We start from the raw sequence: 13,558 nt of genomic DNA, 5'->3' as shown, positions 1-13,558 counted from the left end.
CCCCTCTTCCTATCTCTATTAGGATGCTTTCACATTAAAATGCAATTTCAGGCTTCTGAATCTGCTTCCTCTTCTGGAGTGTGAGCACCAGGAGTGTCCATTTCATTTCTGGGTCTCCAACATTCAGGGAAGTGTCCTTGCACTGTATGAATGAATGAATGAATGAATGAACGAACGAGAAAAAGTTTAAACAAAGAAATCAACCAGTGCATTCGGAGGTTTCTTTCTTTCCTAAATTTATTTTATTCAGTGAAGTTTTCAGTGATCTTTTCTCAGCCTGATTTATATTTTTTTTACTTTGAATACCATGCCTATTGCCTTGGGGAGATGATTCAAGGAAAAAATAATTCTGGCCTCTATGCTGTTAAAGACTTGCCTCTTCTACACTAGGACCAAAAGCAAGGAAGGAGAAGAGGAACGCACACCTGAACACGGCCTTTAATCAATATGTACTATTTTTAGAGTTTTATTTACCTGCTATTACTTCTTAGATAATAGTTGGTTTTATTTCAGTGATTGACCTATGCAATCACAGAGGTCACTGTGCACAGACACAAGATCGGGAGCTTTATTTCTCGGTTTCTTCCTCCTTGGGCAGAGTCTTGATGGTCCTCAGCTTGCAGGTGCTCTTCATGGCACTTGTGGGCTTTCTCGGTCAGACATCTGCCTGCCTCAGCCTGGCCAGCCAGGGGTTTCTTGCAGGTGGTGTCTCCTTCGCTAGTGGGCCTGTTCCATGAGAATCCGTTGTTTTTAAACACCCCCCACGCCCCCTTCAGATACAGTCTGTGATACATGTAGCCGTCAATCTTAGACTCAGGGTAACTTTTCATCAACCTGAACAGAAGCCACACCCTCCCAACCAGGTCACCTGCTCAGGCAGCAGAGCAATGGCCGGACCCTTTCTCCTATCAGTCCACGCACACATATCTGCTTTCTGGTGGACTGGTTTTTCCTGCCAGGACCTTCGCAGGCTTGCAGATGATCAGACCCTCTTTGATCAGCTTCAGGATCTGCAACGGGATTGGCCTTCCCCTTTCACAGGTCTCAGTCTCTGATTAGACTGCTTTCGCCTCAGCTAAAGGTACTTTGCAGCATGAGCGCTCTTTTGGCTACCCTCAGCCATTTGTAGCTATTTATTTATTTATGTCCTGGCATTGAACCTACCTGGGGCACTCTACCACTGAACCTTTTTATGTTTTATTTTGAGACAGCCTGGCCAAATGGCCCAGGCTGGTCTTGAACTTGTGATCCTCCTGCCTCCATCTCCTGAGTATCTGAGGTCACAGGTGTTTTCTACCACACCAGTTTTATTGACTTATTTTTATTTTTATTTGCTGCTGACGATCGAATCCAGAGCCCCCCGCACGTGAGGCTCTAAACTACACCCTCAGCCCCATTTTTAGAAATTTAAGTGAAGCACAAAGAAAGGGTAAAATTACTTTGAATGGAGACTTGTTACCAAGTTCTCTAAATAAAATTAAGGTGTCATTTATTTATTTAGGGAGATGCAGAATTTATTGAAGATCTCATAGGGAAACTGAGAAAGAGGTCTAAACCACACATTAATATTTCATCTCCAAATACCCACAGATCATCTCTTCTCCACTGACTGTTACCTGTGTCTCCCTCTCTTTCAGTCTTCCTGGAACCCTGATGTGTGTCTCTGCTTCTCCAGCTTTAAAGTGCAAGGGGCAGGTAGCAGATCTGCAGAGCCTTTCAGTCCAGACCATAAGAGGACTCATCACTCAACAAATGATGGGCTCTCCTTAATGCATCCCACTCCAGCTAAGAGAAATAGGTTCGTCTGCCCTCCCTCCCTCCCCCTGTCCCTCCCTCCCTCTCCTCTTTCCTTCCTGCATTCTTGTATGTCAAGTCAAATGTTGAAAAAACAGTCACCGAGTCTACCTCTCGGAAGCAAACTAATTCTCAGAAGTGGTATTTATTTAAAGAGATTCCTTAGAAATGTGTGCGAGTGTGTGATCTATTTTGAGCAAGCAGAGCATGTAGCCACAGGTTCAGCTGAATTGGCACAATTTCAGTTCTCTATTGACTGAAATCTGCCTACGTGTTGATCCTCATCACTTGTTAGATTGCTTTGGTGCTCTTAATTTGTGCTGGTGTCAAATCAATTAAAACCCATGGTGAAAAGTCACTGATGGCTGGGCATGGTGACACACACCTGTAATCCCAGCTATTTGGAAGGCAAGAGGATCACAAGTTCAAAGTCAGCCAGGGTAACTTAGTGAAACCATGTCTCAAAATAAAATAAGAAGGACTGGGGACGTAGCTCAGTGGTAGAGTGTGTGTTTGTGTGAAGCCCTGGGTTCTACTCTCTGTACTGTGTACACACACACACACACACAATTATTATTTTTTTATTGGTGGTTAGGCAACAGGTGAACCCTCTATAAAAGACAATAATGAAATGATGGAGACCTCACTGCCTAATTTGAATCCTGGCTCCTGGCTCTCTAGCTGCATGCCCCCAAGCAACTTCCAGAACCTCTCATAGCCCCTTCCCTCGTCTGCCAAATGGAGAATACTAGTGTGAGTGAATGCATACACTGAACTTAGAATCCAAGGTAAATGATCATTTCTCTGTGCTAGTCACTACTACCAGCTTGGAATATATGCTTACTGAGCATTAAATATATAGTTTTAACCAAGAGAGCAGTAGCTCAGCCAGGATGTTAATGCTGCTTTAAGAATTACTCGGTTCAATAGAACCTACCTGTACAGTTTACAAATAGGTTTTCAAAAGAGATTTGCTTCAAAAACTTGGTTTCTTTATTACTTCATGGTTTTTCTGTATCAAGGAAGATACTGGAAGAACAAGGTGATACAGTTACCTACGATTGCATAGATCAAAGGTATTGAGAACTCATAAACTGCTGTGCATTTAATATTCATGTCAACAATTCTGGGCAAACAGCCAAACTGTGAGAATGGGTCTTCCTTTAACTTCATATATTGTATATTATATTTTAAAAATTGGCCTTTCTGTGTATTCTATTCCTGGCCAAAGAGAGAAGAGCTGTTGCTTAGCAACCAGTCATTTCTGTTCAGCTGATGCGTAAAATGGAAAATCGTGCAAATCAGAGGCAAATAATTCCGTCTGTTAGGAGTGCTGAGTTACTGGTTTTAACAACTAAGTTAGCTCCCAAGGTGCTTTAGTTTTTTTAGTGTGGAAACAAATGAAATATGGAGCTATATCACAGTATTTATTATTTCGTAAAAACACATTATTTCATAAGATGTTAATTAAGTTATGAAAAGGAACATATTGGGGATTTAAATTATTATTTAAGTTTTTAAATATCTGTTAAAAATTTTGGATAGGGAATAGTTTTATCTTAAAAGAGAGGGTTGGGAATGTGCCTCAGTGGTAGGGTGCTTACCTAACATCTATGAGACTCTGGGTTCCATTTCTGGTACAGCAATAAAAAAAAAAAAGAATAAAACTAAACACATATATACTGAATTCTTCTTGAATTGTGTCCAATAGGTAGAAATGAAAAGGATTTTTGTTGGGAGAAATCCTAGTTCTTGAGTCGCAGCAGTTAATGTCTCAAATGTGCAAACTTGCAGAGAGGAGTGTTCCGCTCTGACCACCTAGGAATGTATGGTTGCTCGCCACAAGCCTGCTTTTACCCAACTCCCGGGGTCTGGGTTCTGACTCCGTGGCTCTTACCTGCGCCTGAGCTAGCCTGGCACCCCCTACAGATTTTATCCTATAAAACTTAGCTTTTTAATATAGGAATGATATTTTGTTTATTTTCACTTATTGAAAATGTTTTGGGGAAACTATGTGGTCCAGACTGGTCTCAAACTCCTGGTTTCAAGCAGCCTTCCCAGGTGTGCCCCACTGTGTCTGGCTATACTGTGCAACATTTATTAACACGATTTTTGTGCATTTTTTCATTCATTTAGGTTTTTAACAAAGATTACTTGCCAGGAAGAGAAAGGTTAAGTCATGTGGTGGTGATAGATGGCATGGTGAGAATCTTTTGGCTGTTGCTAACAAAATATGGTTGAACAAACAAAGCTAAAGAATATTTATTGGAGTAAAATATTTGGGGCCCCAGGCAATGAGCGCAGAATTGATGGGATGTTGGAGAGTCCGACTGGGAAACGTGCTGGAAGCTTGGGCCCTCCAGAAGATTCCTTCTGGAGGAGTTATGGCCGTTTCCTTGTGCCTTTTATGTTTCAGAAGCCCAGGGAAAGCATCACCTGACTGGTTCCTCATAGGCCTGCTCCATAGTTGGGGTGAGGCAGGGGTCAGGAGGGACCAGCCCCTCAGCTCCTGTGGGCATGAGTATCTGAATTTACAGAACTTGTTCCAAGGGAAATCCAGGAGCTACCAGGAAGAAAGAGACAGATGTTGGGGATGTATTATGTGGAGACATGCATCTATATTATGGACATACTACATTTATAAAAATCACCATTATGCTGAGCTGAAGAAATTGCTCATGTTGGAGAGCTCTTGCCTAGCATGCGCAAAGACCCTGGTTCGAATCCCTGGCCCCTCAGAGGGGAGAGAGAAAAAAAAAAATCACCATTACTGAACATCTCTAATGCCAACAGTTAATTCATCTGTGACCTAATTACTTCTTTCCCTTCACGTTCCTCACCTCTCAAGTGAATATAAAAGTCATCAAGTCCCTGAATATTCTATATACTGTAAAAATTATTGTTTAATTTGTGCACCGAGAGCCTGAGAGGAATAAGTACAGGTAGAATCATGAAACAATAGTGTTATAAATTTTCATGTTTAGTATTTAGATTTAAGTTCAATATTATGATTTAAGGCTTTATCTTTATGATATTCCCGAAGATCAAAAAAGACTTGGAAAAAAATCTATAGAATCACAAGAATTTTCAATCAAGAAGCGAACAAGGTGGGGAGTCTTAAGTTTTCACACAATGTGTGAAGCAAACCCAAAAGGTAAGAAGCCAAATCATTCCTTTTATGTAACCGGATTTTTTTTTCTTTATTCAAAGAAGAAACTCATAAGACGGTGCATGTATTTCTTTAGTAAAATATTCTGACTTCGACTTACTCGACTGTCAATGATATTCCTTGTCATTTAACCTTAAAAAAAAAAAAAACCCACAAAACTTGGTTACAATTTAAATCTATCATTTGGAATATTCCAGAAACGACTATGGAAAACAAGTGGTTAAACTCCTGGGCTCTCTCTGTTAGGGTACGAGGTCAGTTCTTGAAATGAAGACTGAAAGAGGAGTCTTAGAATCTAAGATCGAAGTTTCCTTCCCATCAAATAGTCAAGCTCAAGAAAGCCATTTCCTGAGATTTCAGGGATAGGTTCCTTCCAGTTGCCCTGCCACACTCGGCATGGAGTTGAGCATGTCATCGAGGGTGACTCTTCCTGCAGATTCCGCCACGTCTGCATTCTCACCAGACAGAAGTGGGGAGGAGCAGAGGGGAGGTCTTTTGGCTTACCTCTCACGGGTGAGAGCCTAGTCACTTGGACACACCTAACTGCAAAAGAAGTGGGACACATAGAGCTTGGTTGTTAGTGATGGGTGAGCAGAAGTTTTTAGCATACCATTTCCTGAGTCCTTATTACTTCCTTATTACAAACTTATCACTATACCATTTTGCTTTGACAGAAAGCAAAATTAAAAAAAATAACAGTAGCAACCCAAATGCTAATCCGAAGAAAAAAAACTGAACCAAATTAGCTAATATTGGAAAGTGATGAATAAAATTTTCATAATTTGTGTGTCTTCTCTACATATAAATTAAACTGTGGTCTTTTAAACTGCCAGGGAAATATGTATCGTAATAAAGTAATTTGACCCACTGGCACCTTCATATTCTCAGAAAATGGGTGATTAAGGGCATATTTTGAGGGGGTTCTGCCACTTGCAAACTTCATACTTTACTGGCATATTGCTGAAATTCTACACAAGTGTTTGAAATCCTCAAAAAAGATACTGTCTTTTATTAAAAGCCTTAAAAATATATGTTCCCTTTCACACAGCAATACTAATTCAAGTTTATCCCAAGAACATTGAGGAGGAAGCAAAAATTTTATGAAGGTACTTATTGCAAAGTTGTTTGTTATAGTGAAAGATTAGAAATAATGTCCTTGTCCTAAAAAAGGAAAGTGGGTACATAAATTATGGTATAGCCATACAATGGAATACTACACAGCCATTAAAAATGGTAGGTGTCAAAATATACTTGCTGACATGAAAAGATGCTCATGATATTAAAAGAAATATGCAAATTAAAAAACAATGAGTATAGTATTGTTCAAAGCTTATAAATTAAAGCTATAAATATCCCTAAAGAAAGCACACCAAAACATGAAAAGTAGTTATTTCTGGGTGTTATAGACACTGTTGGTATTTACTCTCTTGTTTTTCTAAAATTAGAAAAAAAAAAGGACGCACATTATTTGTATAATAATACTTTTTTAAAATATAGAAAAGAAGGTCAAAGTGGTGTTCTCTACCTTTTAACCAGACCTAGAATAGTGTGGAAGACAGGGGTTCTCTCAGCCTAGGTTCCAGGGAGGGTCCTGTTCCAGAAGTTGTCCTTCTCAAAGCCTCCTTGGCAGCTTGGTGGCCCCAGGGAAAGTCGAATCTTCTCCTACAGATAGAGCAAGATTTAGATGACCTTAAATGCCAACAACATGAGTTTTATTCTGTAAGTAATGGGAGACACTCCAAGTTTTTAAGAAATGGATAAGGATATGTTTCCTCCCTCGATCTAAAGATTAGATGCTTAGAAAACCACTGTTTCAACAAATATTTTATTAGTGCATTATAGTCATAAATAGTGGGATTCATTTTGACATATTCATAAATGCACATAATTTGCTTTGTTTCAATCCCCAGTACTTTCCCTTTCCCCTCCCTCCTCTCTCCCCTGACCCCCTTCCTCTACTACATTGGTCTGGAAAACCAGTACTGGGTGAAAGAAAAAGTGATCAATGAGTTAGACATTGGAAGACAAGAGGAATTAGTGTGCTACTCTAGGACGGAAAATCTGTGTAAGTAAAAGATTGGATGGAGGATGTGTGGAATCTAAATCCTGAGTTGTGTTTTCAGGGACCAGGCACAGATGACCGAGAGAAGATGGAAGCCAAAAGGATTAGCTTTTAGTTTTGAAAAGTTTTTAGGTTACTCTTAGTTTTGGATGTAGGTTATCCGTGAAGGAGACATCCGAGGAGTTGGAAATGAGATGTGTTAGCTTTCTGTTGCTATAATGAGATGCTGACATAATCAACTTGTAAAGAGAGAAGGTTCGTCTTTGGCTCATGGTTTCAGAGTTCCAGCCCATGACTGGTTGCCCCCAACGCTCTTGGACCTGTGGTGAGGCAGCACATCATACCTGGGAGCACGTGGTGGAACAAGCTGCTAACTTCACGGCAGCTGGGAAGCGAAAGGAAAAAAACAAACACACAAACAGAAAACAAAGGAAGAGACTGGAGTCTCACTATCCCCTTCAAGTGCCCGCGGCCACCCAATGGCCTAGCTTCTGGCTAGACACCAACTCCTGAGGGTTCCACTACCTCCAGTATTGCCATGGACTGGGGACCCAGCCTGTAACACAGGAGGCTTGCAGGGGTCAGTTGACATCCACAGGACAGAAGTGTTTATGGAGAGTTCGGAATTATCCCCTGGATAGTCTGGTTGAACTTTGCAGATGCGTAGGGAGTAGGATTAAAGGATTAAACTGCCCTGCACTTAGGGGGAAGGTACAAAAGGTAGCTAATGAAGCCAGCAAATATGAGCCAGGGGGACCCTTCTGGTCCTCTCTTGTGAGCCTGAGTTAGCTCTCTGCAGGTGCTTCCCCAGAATCTTGTGAATACTCTTATCACCAAGCTCTTCCATGTTGAGTTTAGAGTACTAACAAATTTTCAAATATATCCATTGAGAATATAAATGAACATAATGTACCTTTTACCCAATTTATCAGTCAGAATTCAACAATAAAAAAAATAGAACCACAAGAGGTGTGTGTGTGTGTGTGTGTGTGTACACATACATGTGTGCGTGCAGGTACATATGTAATTGTGCAGTGTTGGGAGCTGGTTAAGCATTCTCTGTTGGGTTGCTGGAGTTGGAAGGATAGAAGGCAGGCAATCAGGAGGGAAAGATGGATGTAAAGTTGGAGAAAACAAAAACAAATTGGAGCCCACAGCATGATGCATTGAAACCCGTGTCACCCTTGACCTTGGTGGTGTGGGTGTCCTTCATCACAGAGCCGGATCCTTAGCTTAGGAGCCGGAGGAGCGGAAGGAAGTTTCGAGATGGAGCTGCTCTGGGCCCGTCTGCTGTCTCACACCCACAGGGTGGACCAGTAGATCGACGTTAGCATAAATGAACATCATAAAAATACTCCTACCATAGTTCCCATACATTTTCCCCCATACACTTTATTTTTAATTTGTTTGTTCTTCCCTTTCTATCAGATTTAACCTTCTTGAAATGAAGAAGCAGTCCTTCATCTTTGTGTCCCAAACACTTGACAGGTATTTATGTGTTGATTGTTGGATCAACAAGAATAAAAAAGAATAAATACACAAGGTTCTTTGAAAGTGTACAATTTCAAATAAGAGTGCAAATATAACTGACTTGGTTCTGGGTCTTCAAGTATTTGACCTATTTGTGAAAAGCAGATTGTTACTGGGGCGTGACCTTGGAGCTCAATTTACAAGCCCAGCAGAGTGTCAGGAGTCTGTGACTCTGATGGCATTGGTACTCTTGTCCCCGCTTTCACCGCGGCTCTCTGTGTGCTAGCCTCCATCGCTCAAGCCTGTCTCCCCAGCTTCTCTGCCTGAGAGGAAGAGGCTCATATTCTCCAGAAGCTCATTTTACCAGTCTGTCTGTGGCAGGAGTAGGGAGGACGATGGGCTTTGTGTGGAGGTACCGTGACCGGCAGCCATCGTCAGAACACATGGGTGAGGTGGGAGAAGTTCCTCCAAGAATATGGAGGGTCACCAAAGCGGAGACAGTCATGTCCTCCCTGTGCCCTGTAACTGTGAAGAGATTGGGGCAGATATGAAGTGCTGCCAAACCCCAGGACAAATGCCGTTACCAAATGACAAACGTTTACCACTGCCACCCAGGAAATGAAAACAGACAAGGATGACTTTTACCCCAGGAAGTTTATGATCCATGGAGGGATTAGAAAGTGCATAGTAGTTACGATTCAAGAGAGAATATATTAATTATTAGAAAAAGCTTACCTAGTGAAGGGGAGGGACCCTTCTGATCGGAATAGGGAAGGCGAGGCAGACGATTGGACCTCATGGAACGTGAGGATTTTGATGGGCAGTGATGGAGGAGGATGCTCCTTTTAGGGGAGACCACATGAGGAAGCCTGGTGTCTCGGAGAGGGCATTCCGAGAGCTGCGGAGAATCTAACAGCAAACTGAAGGTATGGATCGAATTCTATTTTGGAGATCTGTGAGGCCATGTGTACTAATCATCCTATGCTTTTTCTCATAGAAACCAGTGGGAGCACCGAATGAGTTCCTAATAAAGGACTTTGGATCTCTCCACATATCTCACTGCTGAGTTCTGATAGAAGAAAGCTAGCAGCATCCAAAAGGAGAAATAGGTGTCTGCTGCATTATTTCTGTAATGGCTCTGATGTTAGAATACATATCAAAGATGGACCCAAAAAGTGGGCAGCATATAGAAGATAGTTTTCTAAAGCACTGGTAAAATAAACCAGTGGTGTTCACAGGGGGGGAAAGCAGCATCAACCTCGCCTGGGAATTTGTTAATAATCCATAACAATTAATGATTTATAATTTTCTTTCTTCTTTTCTGAGGAAAAATGGCAATCTGTGTTTTTCAAGTCCTCCAGGTGATGAAGGCTAAAGTTTGATAACCTATGGGGTTAGGCTGAAAGTGGCACCTTCCAAGATAGACACATCTGAATCCCTGGAACCTATAAAGTTCACCTTATTTGGAAAAAGGGTCTTTGCAGATGTGATTAAAGATCTTGAGACAAGAGATTATCCTGAACTATTTGAGTGGGTCCTAAATGTCATCACAAGTGTTATCAGAGAAGAACAGGGGGAGATTACACACCCAGAAGAGGAGGGGGCATGGACCACGGAGGCCAAGCCTGGAGTGAGGCTGCCAAAGGCCAAGAAATGCCAGCAGCCACAGAAGCTGGAAAAAGGATGGATTCTTCCCTAGTTCACAAGAAGGAAACTCAGGTGTCCTTGCTGACATCTTGACTTGGGCCCAGCGAAACTGATTTCAAATTTCTGGTCCCCAGAACCAGGAGGAAATGAACTTCACTTGTTTTTAAGCCACCAAGTTTATGGCAATTTGTCACAGCAACCACAGGAAACTGATACATGCTGAAATAAGGAATGAAGAACTGTGGGCTAAAGGACTTGAATGTTGACTTGCTAGCATCTAAAAATCTTCATAAAAAAAGGTGATTCCTTTGTCGTAAATAGAATTTGTCATATCTAAGACATTTTTCCTAATAGAACATGTCATTGCAGGTTGAAGTGTAATAATTTTCATAGGGTTGGCTTCAAAGACAGCCTTCATAGATACTTTGATTTTCATACAACTAACCCTACAGGAAAGAAAGCAAATACTGTTGACAAGAGAAGAAAAAAGAGGAGGCACTTTGCTTATAGGTAAGATTTGCATAGGTTAGCAAGCTCAAATAGTTTCTTTGATGGGCAATTAAATGACCTTGGGAAATAAGAGAGGCATTTATTCATGAGAAAATGCTTCATAATAATTATGGAAAGATTTTATATAATATATACTACTTGATAAAAAAAATTGGAGCTTTTTTGAAGATAATGCTATTGTTATCATTATCCTAATGCTTATAATTATCTCTTATGCACAAATATGTCTTAGACTGCTGTCAGATCTGTATCTAAATATCTTTATCTATTCCCATTTAATCCTTACAAATACTATATGAATTGAGCAGGACAAGTGTTTTATTTTTCACCACACTTAAGATTTTAAAAATAATGCTCAGAGAAGTTAAGTGACTGGTCTAAGGTCATAAAACAGGTAGATACTGGATTTGAGATTAGAAATCACTCACATCTCCAGTATAATGCTCTTTCCAGGGACTCAGGCTTCCCTGGCTGACCTCAATGAGGCATAAAGGATTAATGTCTGTGATTGCAGTAGGTGTCCTGTATCCATGGGGGATACATTCCAAGACCCCCAGAGGATGCCTAAAACTGTGGATAGTACTAAACCCTAGGATTTAGTGCCTTTTCCAACTTAACCAAACACTTATGCTCTGTGGCCTTAAGTTTTGCAGTTTGAGTCCTGACAGCAAAACTAGCATAGATTTTTCTCTTCTCCACAATTTTATGGACAGTTGATTTGTTCTTGCCACAGATCTTAGCAACTTTAGACATATGACTTTTTTCTTTCCTTATTCAGAACTTTCACCATTTCACTGAAAGGAAGCACTTCACAGTTTGTCTTTACATATCTGAATTGCACTGCTGTTGTGCTTTGGGGTCTGTTTTAGTCAGATCTTTTGCTGCTGTGATTAAAAGACCCAACCAGAACAATTTTAGGAGAAAATAAGTTTATTTAAGAACTCACGGTTTCAGAGGTCTCAGTCCATAGACGGCAGGTTTCATTCCTCAGGACCCGCGGTGAGGCTGAACATCGTGGCTGAAGAGTATGGTGGAGGGAAGCAGAGAGAGACTCCACTTACCAGATATAAAATATATACCCCAAAGGCACGCCCTCAATGACTACCTCCTCCACCTCACCCTACCTGCCTCCAGTTACCACTCGGTTAATCCCATCAGGGAATCAATGAGGCGGTCATAACCCAATTATTTCTCCTCTAAACCTTCTTGCCTCTTCTCACACATGAGCTTTTGGGGGAACACTTCACATCCAAATCGTAACCAGGTCCTTATCATGTAAAATAAGGGTTACTTGAACACAGGCACTACAAGACTGATACTGTGACAGTCCATTCGATAACCTATTTAGCTACTAAATGACTAACAAGTTGGTATTGTATACAGGGTGAATGCACTGCACAAAGAAATGAGTCATGTCCCAGGCAGGACAGGGTGGCACAACCCAGATTTCATCATGCTACTCAAAGTGGCATGCCATTTAAAACTTACAAGTTGTTTATTTCTGTAATTTTCCATTTAATATTTCAGATTACAGTTTACTGCAGGTAACTGAAACTGTGGATAAGGGGGAGACTACTGTAACTGCATTCAGGTCCAAAGACATCTTCACCTACTTCAGTCAATTCAACAGGCACTTGCTAAGCGTTTACTGTGTTTAGGACTATGGTAATGAACCCAGGACAACACAAAGAGAGTCCAGACATAAAACTAGTGTGGAGGAAAAGCCTGCATAAATGAAATGAGTAAGTAGGAGAAAGCATAGAACCAAATGCCACCATCTGGGAGACCTCATGCGGACGAACCTTGAAGAGTGTATCTGACGCAAGAGGTGAAAGTTGGAAAAGCATTTGGGATGGCAAAGGAAGTGTGTGTGAATGGCAGGGGCGAGACGGCAAGAGCAAAGTGTAGAGGCCAGCAGAGCACGGGCCACCAGAAGGAAGCAAGAGGGCCAGCTTCGAGAAGCACTGCTCTCGTCAGCGAGCAGTGGAAGTGGGCTTCTTGGTGCTTGCCTGGCCTCAGACAGTTATGCAGCAACTGAGAATCCGCAGTATTTACAGCCGTGATACCACACCGTAGGGAGGTAAGAAGAAAGCATCGTCTGTCAAAATTAAGACACATTTTAAGAAAACTCTCATCTTATACAATTTTCCAATTCTAGGACTTTGGCCATGCCCTCTGGGACCTGTGTTCTCTGAGGGTCAATACGTATGTGCATATATGTGTGTGAATGTGTTTGGACGCCTGACCATGAAGTTCCTCTTAGGAAAAGGGATGCCTTTATTTAAGAAAAGGTCTTTAAGAGTTCAGTGTGAGGACACGGTTTGCAAAGAGACGGGAGAATCAAAGTTACCCTTGCACAGTTAAGTGACAGGAAATCGTGAGTTGGTTGGAGGAAGAAGGGAGGTGAGGAAGGAGAAAGGGAAGGAGTGGGCAGAGCAGGAGACCAGAGCTTAACGAAAAAGGACAATGGGCAAGAAATTTCTGGTGAAGGGCTGGTTCAGGGACTTCTGAGAACAAAGATATTTAAATTTTAATTTAAATTGTTTTTAGTGCTTCTATGTAAGTCTTCTGCATTGCCCTGACTCTTTCATAAAAGTTGGTTACCCCCAGGCTGGGTGCTGTGGTGCAGGCCTGGATTCCTGGTCACTGGGGAGGCTGAGACAGGAGAATCACAAGTTTGAGGCCAGCATCAGCAACTTTGTGAGGCCCTATGCAACTCAGTGAGACCCTGAATCGAAGTCAAAATAATAGCTGGGAATGTAGGTTAATGCTGGCAAAGCACCTGTAGGTTAAATCCCCAGCACAAAAGACCAGTTGCACCTAGAACCTGCAGTCGGTGGCACAGGGGGGCAGCACGTAAAGCGAGGCATGGGTGTGAAGAAGGGCAGCACAGCCCTGGCGGTGGA

General features: G+C 41.7%; 1 long non-coding RNA gene across 1 annotated transcript; it reads right to left on the bottom strand.

The window, feature by feature from the left end:
* Positions 1–5,187: 5,187 nt before the first annotated feature.
* On the bottom strand, positions 5,188–11,676 carry LOC124962334 (uncharacterized). Its single transcript, XR_007104454.1, has 3 exons — positions 11,599–11,676; positions 6,489–6,625; positions 5,188–5,506 (listed from the first exon to the last, which is right to left on the bottom strand). It is a non-coding gene; the product is annotated as an uncharacterized LOC124962334 (long non-coding RNA).
* Positions 11,677–13,558: the final 1,882 nt, after the last annotated feature.

The sequence above is a fragment of the Sciurus carolinensis genome, chromosome 12 (genome assembly GCF_902686445.1).
Source record: "Sciurus carolinensis chromosome 12, mSciCar1.2, whole genome shotgun sequence".
NCBI classification, from domain to species: Eukaryota; Metazoa; Chordata; class Mammalia; order Rodentia; family Sciuridae; genus Sciurus; species Sciurus carolinensis.
Note: the sequence above shows the minus strand (reverse complement) of the source record. Positions and strands in the feature narration are given on the sequence as shown.